Consider the following 18,416-nt stretch of genomic DNA (forward strand, 5'->3'; position numbering starts at 1 on the left):
GGAAGATTCCTGGTACTCATTTCTTTTAGAGGTTGAGTCGACCCCACGGCCATAGTGAGGCCGGAAGGATTAGGTCAATTGAAAAAGCCAATGACCTCATCAGGAATCGAACCCGCGACCTTCCGGCTTGTGGCGTAGCGCCTTAACCCACTACACTACTCGCCTGCCGCCGCACATCAAGAAATATATGATAATTATAGGTCGTGAGTCTCGAGATCTATAAGGAAACTGTAATGACGGGCATTTAAGTTACAAAGTCCGAATTCGCATTGTCAAAGTCAAGGACCTCCTGTCACAATTCGTACTAAATGCAGTCGTCAGGATTTCGTAATATTAATTGTGTTTTCAGCCATTTTATTATGTAGATGTACCACTCTTAATCGATTTTATTGGCCGCGAGGTGTCAGACGTACCACGGTCTGCGACGGAGGTGTCATTGAGCTCGTAAGCGTATACGAGTATTTCGAGCACTGCTGCAAGCATCGGCTTGACTGTTTCACGTTACCGCTAATCGTTGCGCTCATCGCCATGATGGGCTCGGTTTGTAGCTGTAACATGGACAAGCCAACCACAAGGCCGAGCCGCCTTGGTAAGTAATTCCCAGAAGTGAGCAAATGCGGAAATTAAAATCCTCTTTTGGTGAAGAAGGAAGATAGATCCTCGTTTAGATAAAATTACCTTTCAGAAATTCAGCACGACTCCGCGTTTTGGGGAAGCTGTTCAGGTTCCACGAACAGGAAGATGAACGGAATAGATGCTTAAACATTTATGTACAGTAAATGAGAAAGCGTTATCAGACATGCGCATAAGGAGTTCGCGCAATACAGTGGACGGGACGGACGAGATGCAAGGAAAGATTGGACAAGGTTAGAAGAAGAAAGGGACTTAACAACTTTGCCTACATCTTACGTCATTTTTGTATGTGCATTTGCAATGTTATACCATCTGCCACTTAACAAGTCCAATCCTAAATGAAAGGCACTGCAAAAGCAGTAACAGATGTGATGTTTTTTTTCTTTTTTGTAAATTTCAACCCTTTAAAATCATTTGCCTGGCCTTCATTTAAGGAATGTTGTTTTGAGTTTAGGACAATGCACCAGTGTCCGCTGATGTACTAATGTGAGGACCCATAGAACGATGCTAATAATAACCTGCAGGTCTCCGGCCTGCTAAAGAGAATCCATTCAAACAATTCCAGCTAGCCTTCTCCCTGGCAACAGCCAGTGCCTTGGGGACTGATTCATTAATTAGTTCGTGAGGGTTCCTATGAGCTGTCTGTCGCTCTTGGGTGTCTGGGTGATACAAGTTGCAGGATCACACAAAAGTCGCCCTGGATGATAAGCACAATGCGGAAAAGGATCGATGTTGGGCCCCAATTCCGCTGTGTGACGGAATGTCTTCTGCAAATGACGAAACGAATTTGTCAAACTGAAATGAAGTTTCTTTAGCCGCCTTTCAGCGGACACGCACTTCTCACACAATAATGACACTTACAGTTCTCTGTTATTAATATTTATTATGATTTTATTTTTTTTCCTTGGCACTACAGCCCCAGTGGGCCTAGGCCTACCTCCATGAACTTCTCCGTTCACTTCGGTTTTTCTAGATCTTACACATTCGGTAGCACTCCTTGGGCGGGTGATCAGCTCGTCGCAAGGCCTCTACCTGTACACACACATACAAACTAAACATCCATTCCCTGAGTGGGATTCGAACCCACGATCCCGGCTTCCGAGCGAGCGAAGACAGTGCATGTCTTAGACCGCTCGGCTACCGTGACCGGCTATGATTTTATTACCTACGCAAAATCTAATATAGATGTCGGCCGGAAGATGTCTGCAGCGTCGAAATTCCTCCCTTAGCCTGGTGGACATCTTCAATATCAGATGTCCCTTTCAACGAAATACGTATTTCAATTTATTGATTGATTGGGTCATTATTTAAAATAAATGAGTTCTTGGAAGTGTGTGTCAGAGAAATAGCGGTTGGAATTCTGGCGTCCTGACGCAGGGGTCTCTAAACATTTCCGCCGCTAAAACTAAAGCCCTTTCGTGAAAGAAAACTGCAACACAACGCCTCAGGACTCTTTGCGTTTCTCAGCTGCATACAGAATAAAGAATTTGTGGAATTCGAGTTCTCATGACTGTGCAAACGAAGAAATTGGTCTTCTGGGATGCGTGCTGTGTACCTGCTTGGATAGATACCAACGTTTCGGGCGAAATTTTTGCCTCTATGCTCAGGGGAGAAGAGAGTCTTATATTTTGAATATCGGGGCAGCAGGTTCTGACAATACTTTGGTCCCTGTCTACCAAGCTACACGGCATAGAATCTCAGAAATCCATAATATTCTATAAAGTATTCGTTGAGTGTATGAATTTATTTCTGACGTAACTGAGGAAAGCTTTCACCGATCGGCCTCCGTGTTCGTAAGTATTGCTAGTAATCACGGTGAAACCGGAAGGGCGCAAACGTCAGTCTCCCCACAGTCCACAAGCCGTGCACTTCAGACAGCATACGGATCACGAGCGGGACTGTTGTTCCCACTGCTCCTGCTTTCCGAAGCATGAGGAGTCCTCAAGAAATCGTGTCCAAGCCGGATACAAGTAACTATAGCGATAAGCGGCCTCCGTAGTCTAGAGTTAACGTTCCCACCTCATGACTCGCGGTACGCGGGTTCAAATACCAGGCGGAGGTCGTCGAATTTTTAAGGGCGGAAAAATTCAGGGAACAAGTCCTCCGGGAGGGACTTTAAGCCGCGGGTCCCGTGTCGTAGCTTTACGGCACGTAAAAGAACCTCATACCTCCAAAGGAGGTCACTGAGCCAAAATTGCGGACGTTTCCCGCCCAACAGCAGTCACTAATACCTCCGGTAGATGGGGGAAGCATTATAGACACTTCTCAGCCAGTAGAGCCGGTCTCGCTGGTTGGGTGGGACTGGTGGTAAGCACCAATACCGATAGGATATAGAGGCAAGTAGAAATCATAGAGGGAAGCACAATGGACCACTACAGGTCTAAGTGCATGGGGAAACCCACCCTCTCCAATAACTTACTAACTAACTAACTAACTAACTAACTAACTATAGCGATAGCGCTGTAGTTACTTGTAGTTACGCCGTATGTTGTGTAAATAGTTAATAAACGCAATTATGAATCCAAACCCCGTCTGTAGGTATCCATACACGTGAGAGTATTCAGATCTGAAAGAATGTACTTTTTGTGGTTTCGCAGCTACACTGTCGAAAATAAAGTGCAAAGAAAAAACAAACTTTCAGGCACCTGACCCAAGACGGAGGACTGCAGTCTTGAATCACAGAGTCCAAATGGATACCTTGAGACCTAATACACTACAACGCCACAACTTCGGACTGCCAAACAGGCCACAGTGGATCAGCAGAGGTTGGATGACCAGGGAAATAAAATCAGCCAGCGATGTATAAACGTCTCTCTCTCCCAGAGCGCAAGTCATGTTAGCGCATTTAGTTACTACAGCCTGGGGCCGCGCCATAGCTCAAGCGGTTAGTCGCTGGCTTCCCACCGCGGCGGCCCGGGGTCCCTCCCGGGTCTGGTCAAGTGGGATTTGTGGTGGACAAAGTGGCGCTGAGGCAGGTTTTCTCCGAGTACTTCGGTTTCCCCTGCCAATCTTCATTCCACCAATTGCTCCACAATCACCCTCACCTATCATCTGGGGCTGGTACAATAGGCCAGAAGTGGCCGCAGTACAAGGGACTTAGTCCCACCCCACCAGCACTACTACAGCCCGAGGACGACAGGAAATCTATTCGTCGGCCGCACTGGCAAACAGGGTCGCTGTCCGTCCTGGGGTTTCTCTTCAAATAAACTGTAATGAAATAAGGAAACTGTTAACTTATTATAACAGTCACCTAAACGCATTGATGCCAACTGACCAAAAAGTAAAATTTTCTACAATCGCCTCAATCTTCCTCAGGGTTTTTCGTAAACATTTCATATAAAAGTATTTTCATTTTTTATGACTGTATTACGGATGAGCAGCCTCCAACTGTTTAACGCTGTGCCACCCCATGAGGCGATCTTGCGTCTAGCGCCACAGAAACGAGGTGAGCTCTCACAGCGCTGGAAACCGCTGAACGAACACCTCATTAAGAAGGCGATCAAGGTGGGTATATATAAGTTATATAAATCGAGCTGTAGCAGTTTAATTAAAATTCAGCTCAGTCTTGCACGACCGAACTGATGTTCAATCAGATATTGACATCAAATCGAGCAATATAGCATAATTTAAACGTCACGTGGTAAAAATCATAGTCGTTTAATAAGCATGCGTAAGAAAGGAATTCCAATCAGTCATATGCGTGATTATCAAGTCTCTGAGGGCTGCAGATTGTCTCACGTACTAAGGAGCTATGCATTTGAAGAGTCCGGCCGACTTTGAGCGTAAGAGAACAGATAACGGTGAAGGTGGGAGGTTCTAAACACGTATATTTTGACATGAAGCCTTTTTATCACGATTTCGCTGAAGAGAATTTAATCATGTTGAGATGATTAGAGTGACTAGCTCATCAAGTTAGCAGAAAACCCACTGCAAAATGAACAAGCACAAAGCGGGAATTGAAATATAACAACCAGAAGCAAAGAATAGCAAGAATTACAGCACCTTGAAATACTGGTTCCTTATGAAAGTCACCTCGCACTACACCATGACGTGAAATGGGTAAGGTTGGTATTGATGATAGCCAGAAACAAGGAGTCACGGACTGGCATGACATGTGACAACTGAAACATTACAGATGTGCCTCGCCTGTATGCAACTCATATTCCTTACGGCTGAGGCATCTACATCATAATGTTCCATTCGGTTTTCACGTGTCGTGTTTGGACAAGGCTCAGTTCACAGATCCTATCGCTACTATATACGGCGATGCACACACAACGCGTTAAAAGTCTGTACATGGGAATGAAAGTATTTCAAGTAGGATAATAATAATAATAAAACGAATCATGGTTGAAAGACTAAGCATATATAAAATTACAATGCGGTAGCCACCTTACGGCAATTGAGAGTACAGAATTGTCTGTATTCTGAGATGCAATAGCAAGTTATAAACGCTCGGAAAGAATACAAACTGTTCCCTGAGTTACAATGCTAGAAAAAGAAAAATACTTCGTCTTGTATGTCCTTCTTGTCCGGAATAGGTGGAGTAATCAACCGGTTCTCACTTGCTGCGTGCATCACAGCAGGAGAGACACACAACTCCAGAGATTAATTTCCCCGAACATTGTATTTGCGTGTCAGTCTCCTGTTTGGAAGGTCCGCGTTTCAACTCTCTGTCCACCATTTCCACGACTAAACTTCTGACACAACACCAGATACCGTTTAACCTCGCGCCCTGTTCAGCTGTTCTGTTCGCAGTCAAATGCTTGCTTTCTCTTTAAGTAATGCGCTAGGCAATTCGTCTGGATATTTCTATAAAATTTAGTGCGAGCCTAACATTTTCAAGCTCTTCCTATCACTGGCTCCAGCAAATGCGGAACCCATTTTCCGAACCAGTGGCTACGCTCTGGAATCCCAATGACGCTCAGTTGTCTTCAAATGCTAGGGAAAAAGAAGCAAGAATTATAATTTAGTAATTAAAAACAAAGGCAAAGGTCACCCTGTAACAGGCCGTGGAGGCCCATAGTGTTGCGAGACGTCGAGGCTCCCACATTTTCTCTACACGATCGGCTCGCAGATGGCGGTGAGGTTGTCAGCCTTACCCTGGGTTACCCAGTTATAACCCCAGACATTGGTTTCCCTTTTCGTCGCCTCCAACGACTCGAAAGTCCGCGTTGCAGGAATTCGACCCCGCCTCCACACGGGCTGCTCCACCGGCTAAGATAAAAGTCAAAGTTACGTTAAGACCGGCCAGCCTCGCTTGGTGTCAAGCACCCATTTGGGACTTAAGACCAGATTTTTGTTTCTGTCTGAGAGTTGTAGGTTTGTTGATGTGAGGTGGCCCCTCTGACGAGAGGACAGGCCTGTATTTTACAATGTACAATGTATAATATATTTACATTTTACATGTTATGACATGAATGTATATACAGTAAACACAAGGCCTCTGTCAGTCCAGGCTCAGTACAGCAGTTCATGCCCTATCTTCAGTAGCTTCCGTCTATGAATTCTAGTGGTCATTTTGCTTCATGGGATTTAAGGCAATTTTTGTAATGACCACTGTTCTCTCCTCCTGACGAAGTTCAGAGATGACTAAGCTCTAAAGTCCGTCCCGCTTGTAACCTCTTGGCACGGACCACGTAGAAAATACAACTCTTCTCGTGTCGTTCAAATGTTGCTGTAAAGACGTGTTTACCGCGCCGTTGCATAGCAGCGGCGCATCGCGGACCATAGAAAACACAGTTTCCAACGTTTCCCCTGTTGCTTTTTGATTCGTTGCTGTGTGAATCTGTTTGTTTGCTGTCACTATCTGGTAACGGGTCTACACGCTGCAATATGTGTCTCCACATTCGGGAGATTCTCAGATCGGTTACCGACACTGAATTTCGTTTGTGTGTTTCGTACGAGACATCTTTGCATTGTTGCAATATAACACATAGAACTGAGACAGCGTTATTAAAAAACCAAGATACAAGAAACACGTAAGTTAGATTAAATGCAATAGGTGAGTTATAGTCATTATAAAGTGAGGCATGTAGACCAAGAAGTATTAGTATTCTCAGAATTAATTAGATGTTAAATTGTTGTGACCGAATGACCTCCAATTGCACGACCTTCAGTCAACCTTTTATAAATATCAGCATGTGGTTCATAAGTTATTAGGAAAGGTACATACACGGGGTGGTCACTTAATTTGCAGCGAACAATGAAAGTAGACATAGCATTCTTAGAACTAATCCACATTCGTGAAGGCAGGGCGTTCTGTTGCTTTCGAATGTAATTACCCATCCAAACGGTGTAGGCAAGTATGGCGTAACGCGAATTATAGAAGAAGAGTGTTGAAAATAAAGTAGCAAATAGAAAAGTAGCTGCATCATATCGACAAAGAATTTCGTTACAGGAAGTGCAAGTTTGGAATGAACATGAAACAGCCAGCGAAGGTGAACACTATTGTGTCGCTGGCACTAACAAGCAGGCTGGCCGCGCCATAGCTCAAGCGGTTAGTCTCTGGCTTCCCGATCCCGGTTCTGGTCAAGTGGGATTTGTGGTGGACAAATCTTCGGTTTCCCCTGCCAATCTTCATTCCACCAATTGCTCCACAATCACCCTCACCTATCATCTGGGGCTGGTACAATAGGCCAGAAGTGGCCGCAGTACAAGGGACTTAGTCCCACCCCACTAGCAATAAAAAATAATACTGCATTCTAGTTGTAAAGATGTGAACTAGACTGGAGTAATTTGTAATGACCTTGAAGAAAAATGCCGCACACGCACACAAGAACTTTGTAGGAACACGGCCATCACGGAGACACTCAGTAAGGTTCTAATCAATCGAAAAAATCCCATAATTTTTAACAAAATATTATATATATATGCACGTAATACACGTTAAGCATTTCCTTCGAAATGCTGGTCGCTTTCAGATGATGGCCAACGTTGGCCGAAAGACATAAAGGTTTTATTTTATTATTAAAAGATATTGTTTCACTTGGTGGAAATGAATCCTACTTTTCTTAGCTGAAAGCCTCGTCAGACAAACCGTAAATCAATAAATAATCATTTTCATGGCATTTGTTACATAAAATATTTCTTCTTCGCAACTTAACCAAAAAAGTAACAAGTTTTAACTAATCTTAACAGAATTCAAGAATAATTGTAACTAGTTTTACAACACTGAACTAAAATAATGAATACAGTGCAGAACTACGCAAATCTATCTACCAAAAAATAACTTTGTAAGGTCAAAACATGTCGTAGAAGTAACATTCATAAAAGGGAAGTGACAATTTGCCTGGACCAACAGCCTATGAGCACAACAAGAATCTGAACCTACAGGATGGCCCTACAAATTACTTCGTGAACCACAGAAATCATTCAATTTAAAGACAAAATACTTATAACTATAACGGTGGAAATTATAAATTAAATTATTTATTCGTAAAAAACGGGAAAAGTAGATTACACGCAGACAATTCTCAAAATTATTTTATTTTCTTTCTCTACAACAAATTTAGAAGAAATTTTCTTACGTGCTAAACTCCAAAATCTTAATTAAGGGAGAAGGGTAAAAAACAGTTGGTTCACAAAATTTTCGAAACAGTAGGAACAAGTAGGTAGAAGATTTCGCTGAAACAAAAACATAATTTTTATTTTTAAGTACTACAATTCGCCCATCTCCTAAACGGAAATCAGAGTAGAAAAACAAAAGTTTAGGACACAAGAGAATAAAATTCACTTCTTTCATGTGTGTACTTATTGAGAACTCGCTGCTTTACACCACTTCTGAACTAATTACAAGGAAAACGACAATACATGGAATGTGTTTACGTCAGTACATTGGCACCCGTGGTCTTTATATACAGGTTCACTAGCTCATTAAGCAACATAATTAACATTAGAGCAACTTGAATATAAGTATTAATTGTAAAGAACCATTTTCACGTATATGATAATTGATTCATAATCACATAACTAGGCTTCACAGTGACAGTTCCTTGTCACGCGGCCAATAGATGGCACGCATGCTGTTTCGCGTGGAATGCTTGTGGAAGCGCTGTCCGGCACTTCGCGTCTTCTGAACTTAGCCTTCATAAGATCTCTCGTGATCCAAGACATTCCATGAAGCTCAGACCAATCATCCAATTAGCGCTCCTCTTTCAGAGGAAGCGAGAGCAGTAAATTGGCCTAGTCGAGGCAGCGTACCGCATTTTGCGTGCATTGCAGCTCGTCACCTGCAACAGGCAGCGGGAGCAAGGGGTGTACACGCGTTGCGGGGAATTACTGGGAGTAACTGAGGGATGCGGCAGACTGAGCTGCTTCCTGTTCTGGGCGCAATGAAAACGGGATTGTGGATTCACATACACGTACAATATCATTTTGTTTTTCACTGGCTCTCCCAGCCCTTTCAGGGCCCAGGCATCTTATCCAGTTCTGTAATCATTCTTCACAGACAGTAAGACTCCCTGGACGAGTGATCAGTCCGTAGCAAAGCCACTGCCTAAACGCGGGACAACACAAATAAGAATAAACATCCATGCCCTGAGTGGGACTCGAACCCACGATCCCAGCGTCACAGCGAGCGAAGACAGTTCATGCGCGGCTACGCTGGCAGGCACACGTACAATACAATAGCTAGAAGAACTGAAGGAGAGCCATAGCCATAGCTGATGAGATAACACTAAAACACATTGTTACGTGTAGGGGTGTGTGCCTGACTTTTAGACGGGGTTGAGATTCGATGATTGGGTTTTTTGACACCTCATACACACACAATTCTGAACTGCAGGCAATTACAGTGCTATCGCTGTTTCCGCACTTCAGAGTTCACTGTTACACACACTAGTGTCCTCGGTTTTCACTAGTCGTTTCCTGGCAGCGGATTAGAACAGTCTCACTGTCACTTCAAACCACACATGAAGTCTTCTTTTCACAGGCGAACTTCTTTATTGCCATTTCTTCTGCAGTCTCGACTAACCGCCCAAGTGGGATTGAGTTCTAGTAAAAGTCAGTGTCAAAGTTATGTTGCGACCGAAGTTAAGTCGGCCAGCCTGTCTTGGAATAAAGCTCCCATCTGGGGCTTAAGACCAGATCTCTGTTGCTGTCAGACAGTTACAGGTTTGTTGATGTGGGACGCTCTCTCTGACGTGAGGACGGATCTTTCCTTTGCCAGACTCACAGTCAGTAGTAATAATTCTGTTGTTATTAAATGTATGTATATACAGCTTACGTATATAAGGCTCAGTACAGCAGTACATGTCCTATTACTAGTAGCTCCTGCTACAACGGCAGTCAAGTCTAAGCGAACACACAGAAAACATGGCTTCCTCTGTTTTTGCATGTTGATTCACTGCTCCAGAGACGTGTTTACCGCACAGTTGCGTAGCAACGAGCGCGGCGCGGATCCGCAGAAAACGCCGTGTGCAACGCCTCTTCTAATGTTGCATGACGTCACAGTTTACGTCACGTGTTCCTCTGCTGTATGTATACAGTGGACCGTAGGTCACACCATAGCTCAAGCGGTTAGTCGCTGGCTTCCCATCGCGGCGGCCCGGGTTCGATCCCAGGTCTGGTCAAGTGGGATTTGTGGTGGACAAAGTGGCGCTGGGGCAGGTTTTCTCCGAGTACTTCGGTTTCCCCTGCCAATCTTCATTCCACCAATTGCTCCACAATCACCCTCACCTATCATCTGGGGCTGGTAAAATAGGCCAGAAGTGGCCGCAGTACAAGGGACATAGTACCATCCCACTAGCAATAAAAGAAAAGACGGACCGTTTCTCTGCCTCCCCAATCCTTGCTTTGAACAAACACGCCACAGTATCTTAAAGAAAGGTGTGTAAGGTGTAAGCTGAATTTTCTTATTTCAGGATGGTATCCAGGGGCCGAATTTGTGATAAAATTTCGGATTTTATAAAGACAGTACAGTGACTATCAGCCTCTCAAGAAGGACTATCTTTCTTGAACATAGTTAATTATTATTCAAAATAGCAAAGACGATATCTTCTTCATGCGAGATAAGTTCATTAGGAATCCATCGCCGCTCCGGTGACCTTGCGCAAATACAATCGGCAGCTCTTTCTGTTTGAAATGTGTAATACACGTACAGCTGTTGCAAGCGGTTTACGCGGGTACACGACTCCTGCTACGTTCCTTACAATCTGCCTCTGGTCCTTGCAGGCTTCATTACAAGTTCATAAGGCAAGACTGAAGTAACCTGTCTGCTGTAATGTATTGCGCAATCCCTCGTCTCTAAATGAACAGCTTAACCACGAAACTATTTGAGAACAAACGCGCGACGTATATTGGGCAGTTTTCCCTACGCTGCTCGCAGTGATACATTTCGTTATAACACAAACAGGTTCTGTTAAGACAATGTATCATTAATCATCTTACATCAGAATTTATTTCTAGTATTTTGAAGACTTCAAGAGTTTGATAAATAGTGATGGATAATAATTAAGATACTGTCAATATATTCTATCGCTAATTAGTCCTAGCTAACTGTATTTATACGCAATTTTGCATTGTAGGGATGCGTTCTAGCTTTTCAAGCTGTATGTATGTATGTATGTATTTATTATGTATGTATGTATTTATGCATGTATGTATGTATGTATGCATGTATATATGCATTTATGTATGTATGTATGTAAGTATGTATGCATGCATGTATGTATGCATTTATGTATATATGTATGTATGCATGCATGCATGCATGCATGCATGTATGTATTTATGTATGTATGTATGCATGCATGTATGTATGTATTTATGTATGTATGCATGTATGTATGTATTTATGTATGTATGCATGTATGTATTTATGTATTTATGTATGTATGTGTATGTATGTATTTATGTATGTATATATGTATTTATGTATGTATATATGTGTATGTATGTATGTATTTATGTATGTATGTGTATGTATGTATGTATGCATGCATGTATGTATGTATGTATGTATTTATGTATGTATGTATGTATGTATGTATGTATGCATGCATGCATGTATGTATGTATGTATGTATGTATGTATGTATGTATGCATGCATGTATGTATGTATTTATGTATGTATGTATGTATGTATGTACTATTCCCTCTGCACAACAAAATTTGTAGTTCTGCATTTAATGTTTTATTATAGCTACAAGTTTCGAACTTACTGTCACCACCAAAACTACGTGTATATTTATTATTTGTTAAGATACTGCCACTGTCAGACAATTGTTAGTGTCTGCTAGGAAATTCTGAAACTAAGTATGTAATCAAATCTATTTTAATGAAGTAAGGTAAAGTTTAACATATCCCTGGCTTCAGTAATTAAGCACCACTATTCTTGACCTCAGCAGAAGTTGGAGACGAGTGGTAAGCTTCACGCCCCGGCCTCTTTACCGTCGGGGAAGGCCCCCTCTTCGGCATCCGTTCCATAAGAGGCCGGGTGGGCTTAATAATCGATATGGGCGCTGTACAACATTCCCCTTTCCGGGAATAGATCCCCGGCCGCACAACCCGCAACCCACTACTATATCGGCTGAGTCATCGTTACTCACATCCAAATAGTGGCTTCCGACCGCGTCGGCTCGGGTTCGATCCCTGTCTGGTCAAGTGGGATTTGTGGTGGACAAAGTGGCGCTGGGGCAGGTTTTCTCCGAGTACTTCGGTTTCCCCTGCCAATCTTCATTCCACCAAATTCTCCATCATCATAATCACCCGGGGTAGGTACAATAGACCAACCAGTGGCCTCCGTGCCGGGTGGACCCAGCTGGACTCCACCCCCCACTAAACGAATAAACAAAAATCCTCCTTGGCCTGTAGTCCGCAAGCGAAATATACCAACCTAGTGATCGCCGCTTGTCAGCGAAGTTAGTGCCAACTTTTGCGTTGCCGCATGGTCAGCGTTAATCTTGGTTTTCTAGACCGGAGCCGCTATTTCCTTCAAATAACTCGTCAGTTATCCTCACGAGACTAAGTGAACCCCGTTCCAGACCCACTACTTCTCAGAAAATCTAGTAGTGCCGGCAATCGAACCCGGGACCTTTAGATCTGACCACTAGATCACAGAGACGGTCAAAATTTCTACAATACATCATTACAATTATCATGTAATTTACTTGTCCTCATTTATTTATTTATTTATATATTTTTTTATTGTGATACTGCCCTTCTGAAACGATTTGGATATGGAACACAGCACTCACTTCTGGTTACATGTGGGTCTTGGTTTTCGCAGGTGTATTTCTTCGTGTGTGTTCGTCCGTTGACCTTTGTGAACTTTATTTGGTTCAGTACTATCACTGCACCATCTCCAACCACGTGCTGTGTCTGTGTGTTTACATATATTGTGATATGACGCCTAAAGCCGGAATAGTTTTTTTCATACATTAATTATATATAATCTGCAGAATCTGCAATAAATATATGTGTTCAGTAAGTAGTCGCTCGTAAAGAGTTATGTTCAGTGGCGTAGTTAAGTTAAAATAGATGTTCATTTGCTAGGCAACGACTGTGTAAACACATTACCGCGGCAAAGGGTACGCAATCGAGTAACTTCCGTTGCTATGCAACGGCACTTTAATCACGCCTTCCTAACAATAAAAGGCTGTGTTTTCTGCATGGTCCGTGCGAAGTGGTTATAAAAAAGAATTCAGTTGAGAAGAGTTAGTCGAGTTTATAATTTTCAAAGATGATAGTTCTATTCTTGAAGATACTCAAGCCAGATATTATATAACTTGAAAGAAGAAAGTTCCTGTGACGTCATGCACGCATTCATCCTCTCTTTCTGTTCCATCTTCTCCTCTATTTCTCTAGCTCCTTGCTTCGTCGTACGTCGACTGACATTAATCAGCACTATACAGTGAAGCACTACGAGTTTAACTTTCTTTTAATGATATCCTGCAGTTAAGCGCGAGAAGTTTCAGCAGCCGTGAATTACGTCACAGTCGTCGGTCTACAATTGTTTTTCACTTAGGTTTAGAGTACAGCCCTCTTATAGTGCCCAGAATTACCTGATCGTTAAGTGGCTATCAAATTATAATAAAGATCGTGTTCCTATTAACACTATATGAAATTAAAGTTGATTCGGGTGGGCAGGTGGCCATTACAGTGCCCACGTGTGTTTGGATTCACGTGAATTAAATTTCTGGTAGAAACAGACATTTGTATTATTTCATTCAACTTTCATTCTGGAAGGAAGTGGGTTCGAATGTCGGCCGAGACCTGCGCCAAACTGAATAATGTTTTTCTGGTTTCTCTCAGTCCCCTCAGCTACTTCGATTAGATAAAACCGCTTCTTTCCAGATCCCTCCCAGTTCATCCTTATACATATATCGCCCTGCCCTCTGATGCTGTATCGCCTCGATACTGAAAGTCTTCCACTGTCTTGCAAAAAAAAACGTAACTAAATTCTAAAAAAATTAAGTTGTCCCTCTGCTCAACTAATTCAGCACTACGCCATGAAGACGTATGGGGGAGTGGATGAATATATCCCCGATTTTATTGATCTCAGCACTAATTAAAGGTGAGTGGTCAGCTTCACGTTCTAGCCGCTTTACCTCCGGGGAAATAGGATAGGAGACTGGGTGGGGCCGAGGGCCGGTTTCAAAGACGTGGAGTAGAAAGAATTCTTGACCCTACCGGGACTCGAGGGGGCACGCGGTAGCGTAGTTGGTTGAGGCACAATGCTACAAGTCGGAAGGTCGCGGGTTCGTGTCCCTATAATGTCATTGGATTTTTCAATTGACCTAATCCTTCCAGGTGCACTATGGCTCTGGGGTCGACTCAGCCTCTGACAGAAATGAGTACCAGGAATATTCTTCGGGGTAAAAGGCGGCCGGCGCGTAAGGATGACAACTTCACCGTCATCTGTGAACCGACTGTCTAGAGAATAAGGGAGCCTCGACGTCTCACAACCCTATGGGCCTCCACGGCCTGTTACAGCGATAGCTTTTGTTTTACCTTTACCGGGACTCGAACTCTGACCCTCAGTCGTTCAGTCAGTCGCTATACCGGCTCCCATTACTGAAGTTCGTGTTAGTACAATCCAGTCCGTACCACGCCATCCTCTCTCTCTAAGATCCATTTTAATATTGTTCACCCACCTACGTCTTGGTCTTCGCAGTGGGCTATTTCCTTCTGGCTTTCCCATATATATATCCTACAGATATTCGTATTCTCTTTCATTCGTGCTGCATGCCCTGCCCATCTCATCCTTCTCGACTCCATCATTCTAATTATACTTGGAGAAGAGTACAAGTTATGAAGCTCCCATTATGCAGTTTTCTCCAACCTCCTGTCACTTCATCTCTCTTCGGTCCAAATATTCCCCTCAACACCCTGTTCTCAAACACCCTCAGAGAATGCTTATAGGAGTACGGTGGGAAAGCAGAGCGAAGGAGACCACTAGAAAAACCTAGATATAGATGGGAGGATATATCAAAATGGATCTTAGAGATATTGAATTGGGCAATATGGGTTGGATTGATCTGTCTCAAGACAGGGACAAGTGGAGGGCTCTTGTGAACACGGTAGTGAACCTTTGGTTTCATAAAATATCTGGAAATTCGTGAGTGGCTGAGCGACTGGCGGGGTCACTTCCAGTTTCTGAACTACTGAACCAAGCAGCAAGCACGCAGTTCAGTGCGGTGGGCAGATCGCCTCCAGTGACCACGAGTCCGCTCTTGTGTGCTGGTGCACCTTAAACATTTTGCGATAAACCGAGTGTGACGTCAAGGTCTCCAAAGCCGGACGTGGGGCCACCCTGGCTGGGGCCGGCAAACTTGATGACCTAGGGAAGTTAGCTGCCTTTCCCGTTATAAAAATCTTGCTGATGCGTGACTTAATAGTGTTAATTAGGGGTGTTAATTATTCATGGGTTGCTACACTGGTAGGATTCTAGCAGTCTCAGGCAGTAACTGTTGTTTTCTCTAGCACACCTGTTTCGTAGTCGAGAGGTACTGGATTCAAATCTCGGCCCCGAAGACCTGATATAGTGACTGAAGTTCCTTCATGATTTTCTTCATCTACTCCAGGCATATCCCGTGGGCCGCGGCACACAAAATTTTGCTAAGACCGTTTTGTTCCACACCCTGTCCACTCTTTTGTTATGCTGTCCTTCACACTACAAAAACACGTCCTTGCACTAAACAATGAACACGTCAAGAAACTTTCCCTTTTATTTGTGTGAATTAATCGTCTGGCTGCACATTAAACCGGGATGAACCAAAACATGGGTATTATATAAACACGTTAGAGAGCCCAGTTCGAATCTCGTCCAGTACACCGACTACGCTGACTCAGTTATTTCGTAGTTTTATCAGTGCCGCCAGCACGCGTACTTCCTACCTCATCCGTCTCGATTCATTATTCACTACTCCTCCTGAGACACAGGTACAGCGTCGTTAAGTATATAAACACTGTGACGTACAGACCCATTGCTAGGCAACGGATCAGTAACGAAGTCTCCTCAATAATAGAGAGGCTGTGTTTTCTGTGCGATCCGTGCCGAGGGGTTATAAAGGGACAAAGAACGTCGTATGAGGGAGTTGTTGTCGGTAATTGGGTCGAGTTATGGAAATGACAGTTGAAAATTATTGAGAAGAAATGGTTACAAAGGAGTTAGGCTGTCAAAAAAAAAAGACTTCGTTTGTGATTTGAAGTTACAGTGAGACCGTTGTAAATCCGTTGCCAGGATACGACTAGTGAAGGCTGAGAGTCCGAGTGTGTGTGCAATGGTGAACTGCAAAGTGTGTGGAACAGCGGTAGTGATATATTACGTGTATAAATTGTCAATAAATCCAATCATCTAATCCACAACCCGTCTTATAAGTCACGCACAACCCCTTTACACGCGACAGTATTTTATATGGAAAACATAAGCAGAAACGTACCTACGAAATATAAACTTAGGAGCGAATTCCACTAAGTAAATATAAATTCACCGATCTGGCCCGGGTTAAACTCCATGTAAAGTCACGTGGGAGTTGTGGTGGACAAAATGACACTGGAACACGTTTGTTCCGAGTATTTAGGTTTCCCTTGCCAATTTTCATCCCACTAACTGCTGCATATTCATTAATCACCCTATGACCGACGCTATACCGCATAGTCTCAATGCTGTTTACCAATCTACGGCTCTACAGCTCTTTGCTGGACATTTTCCCCTTTTTTCAGTTTCTTAATCTTATACATACTCCTTGGACGGGGGATCAGCCCTTCGCAAGGTCGCTATCTACACACAGAATAAATGCACACACATACATTCATGCCTTGAGTGGGATTCGAAACCACGATCCTAGGGTTTGAACGAGTGGAGACAGTGTCTGGAAACAAACTGCCTGAAGGACGCCTCAAGTAGGAATTTTGAGATCATGACTTCGATACTTTTTGCTGACGGTGTTTCTATTTAACACGGAACGCCTGGCAGCAGAGAAAGACGAAATCGATCTCCCTTGTAAAAAAAAGTAAAAAGTAAAGCTATCCTTGTAACAGGCCTTGGAGGTCCATAGGGTTGTGAGACGTTGAGGTTCCCACATTTTCTAGAAAATCGGCTCACAGATGGCGGTAAGGTTGTCAGCCTTACGCGCCGGCCGCGCATTACCCCCAAGTACATTCCTGGTACTCATTTGTGTTAGAGGCTGAGTCGACCCCAGGGTCATTGTGCGGCTGGAAGGATTAGGTCAATTGAAAAAAAAATCAGTGACCTCATCGGGACTTGAACCCGCGACCTTCTGGCTTGTAGCATAGTGCCTCAACCAACTACGCTACCGCGTGCCCCAGTCCTCCTTCGTGACGTTGAAATTATGCTCCTACCCGTTTTATCCGTTCGCTTGTTCCATAAAAATTATAGAGCCCCTTCCCGAGGGCCCTATATTGACTCTATCAAAGCCTCGTGCTTATTACTACACCCACCTTCTTACCCATACAGTACAATCATCATTTTCTGATGATTCTCCCAACAAACGGTGACTACACAGCACTAACCGATTGCTCTCTATAGCAAAAAAGTAGTTTATTTCACGTTAGACGAATCTCAGGCGTAAAAAGGTTAATTAAATTTTAAAAGCTAAAAAATATTTCTGATTTACTGATTTCTTTATCAACGCAATCACCGCTAGCATTTCTTCTTGTTAAGTTGGTAACCCTAACCCCAGACGACATGTTGGAGTAAAATTTTGACAAATGAAGCCAAAAGAAGAGGCAACACAGAGATATTGGGTTTTCGGACTTTATCCATCGTCCTGGTTTTAAGATAACTAAGAAAAACACGACGTTTCGGAAACTGCATCTGTTTCCGTCCTCAGGTGAGGGAAAACACCTTTTCTGTTGGGCCCCTTAGAAAGAGCTAGCCTCAATCACTGGTCCAGGTCCAAACAGAATAAGTGTTTTCCCTCACCTGAGGACGGAAACAGATCCAGTTTCCGAAACGTCTGTTTTTCTTAGTTATCTTAAAACCAGGACGATGGATAAAGTCCGAAAACCCAATATCTCTGTGTTGCCTCTTCTTTTGGCTTCATTTGTCAAAATTTTACTCCAACATGTCGTCTGGGGTTAGGGTTACCAACTTAACAAGAAGAAATGCTAGCGGTGATTGCGTTGATAAAGAAATCAGNAGAGCTTTATTGGACACTCACAAGTCGTAACTACAAATAACTGCAACACTGTGAAGATTACTGTAATTATAGCACATAAGCTAAAGTCTTCAGCGTCTGCTTACACTAGTCGTTGCTAGGTAACGAATCTGATCTGCTCAACACTTCAACTATTGAACTGCCTTACGAAAGATTTT

The 18,416-nt window shown here is 43.3% G+C and overlaps 1 protein-coding gene across 1 annotated transcript in view; it reads right to left on the reverse strand.

The window, feature by feature from the left end:
- Positions 1 to 18,416, reverse strand: part of LOC111866018 — a 135,288-nt gene that overhangs the window by 39,218 nt on the left and 77,654 nt on the right. The window lies entirely within an intron of this gene.

The sequence above is a fragment of the Cryptotermes secundus genome, unplaced genomic scaffold (genome assembly GCF_002891405.2).
Source record: "Cryptotermes secundus unplaced genomic scaffold, Csec_1.0 scaffold72, whole genome shotgun sequence".
NCBI lineage: Eukaryota > Metazoa > Arthropoda > Insecta > Blattodea > Kalotermitidae > Cryptotermes > Cryptotermes secundus.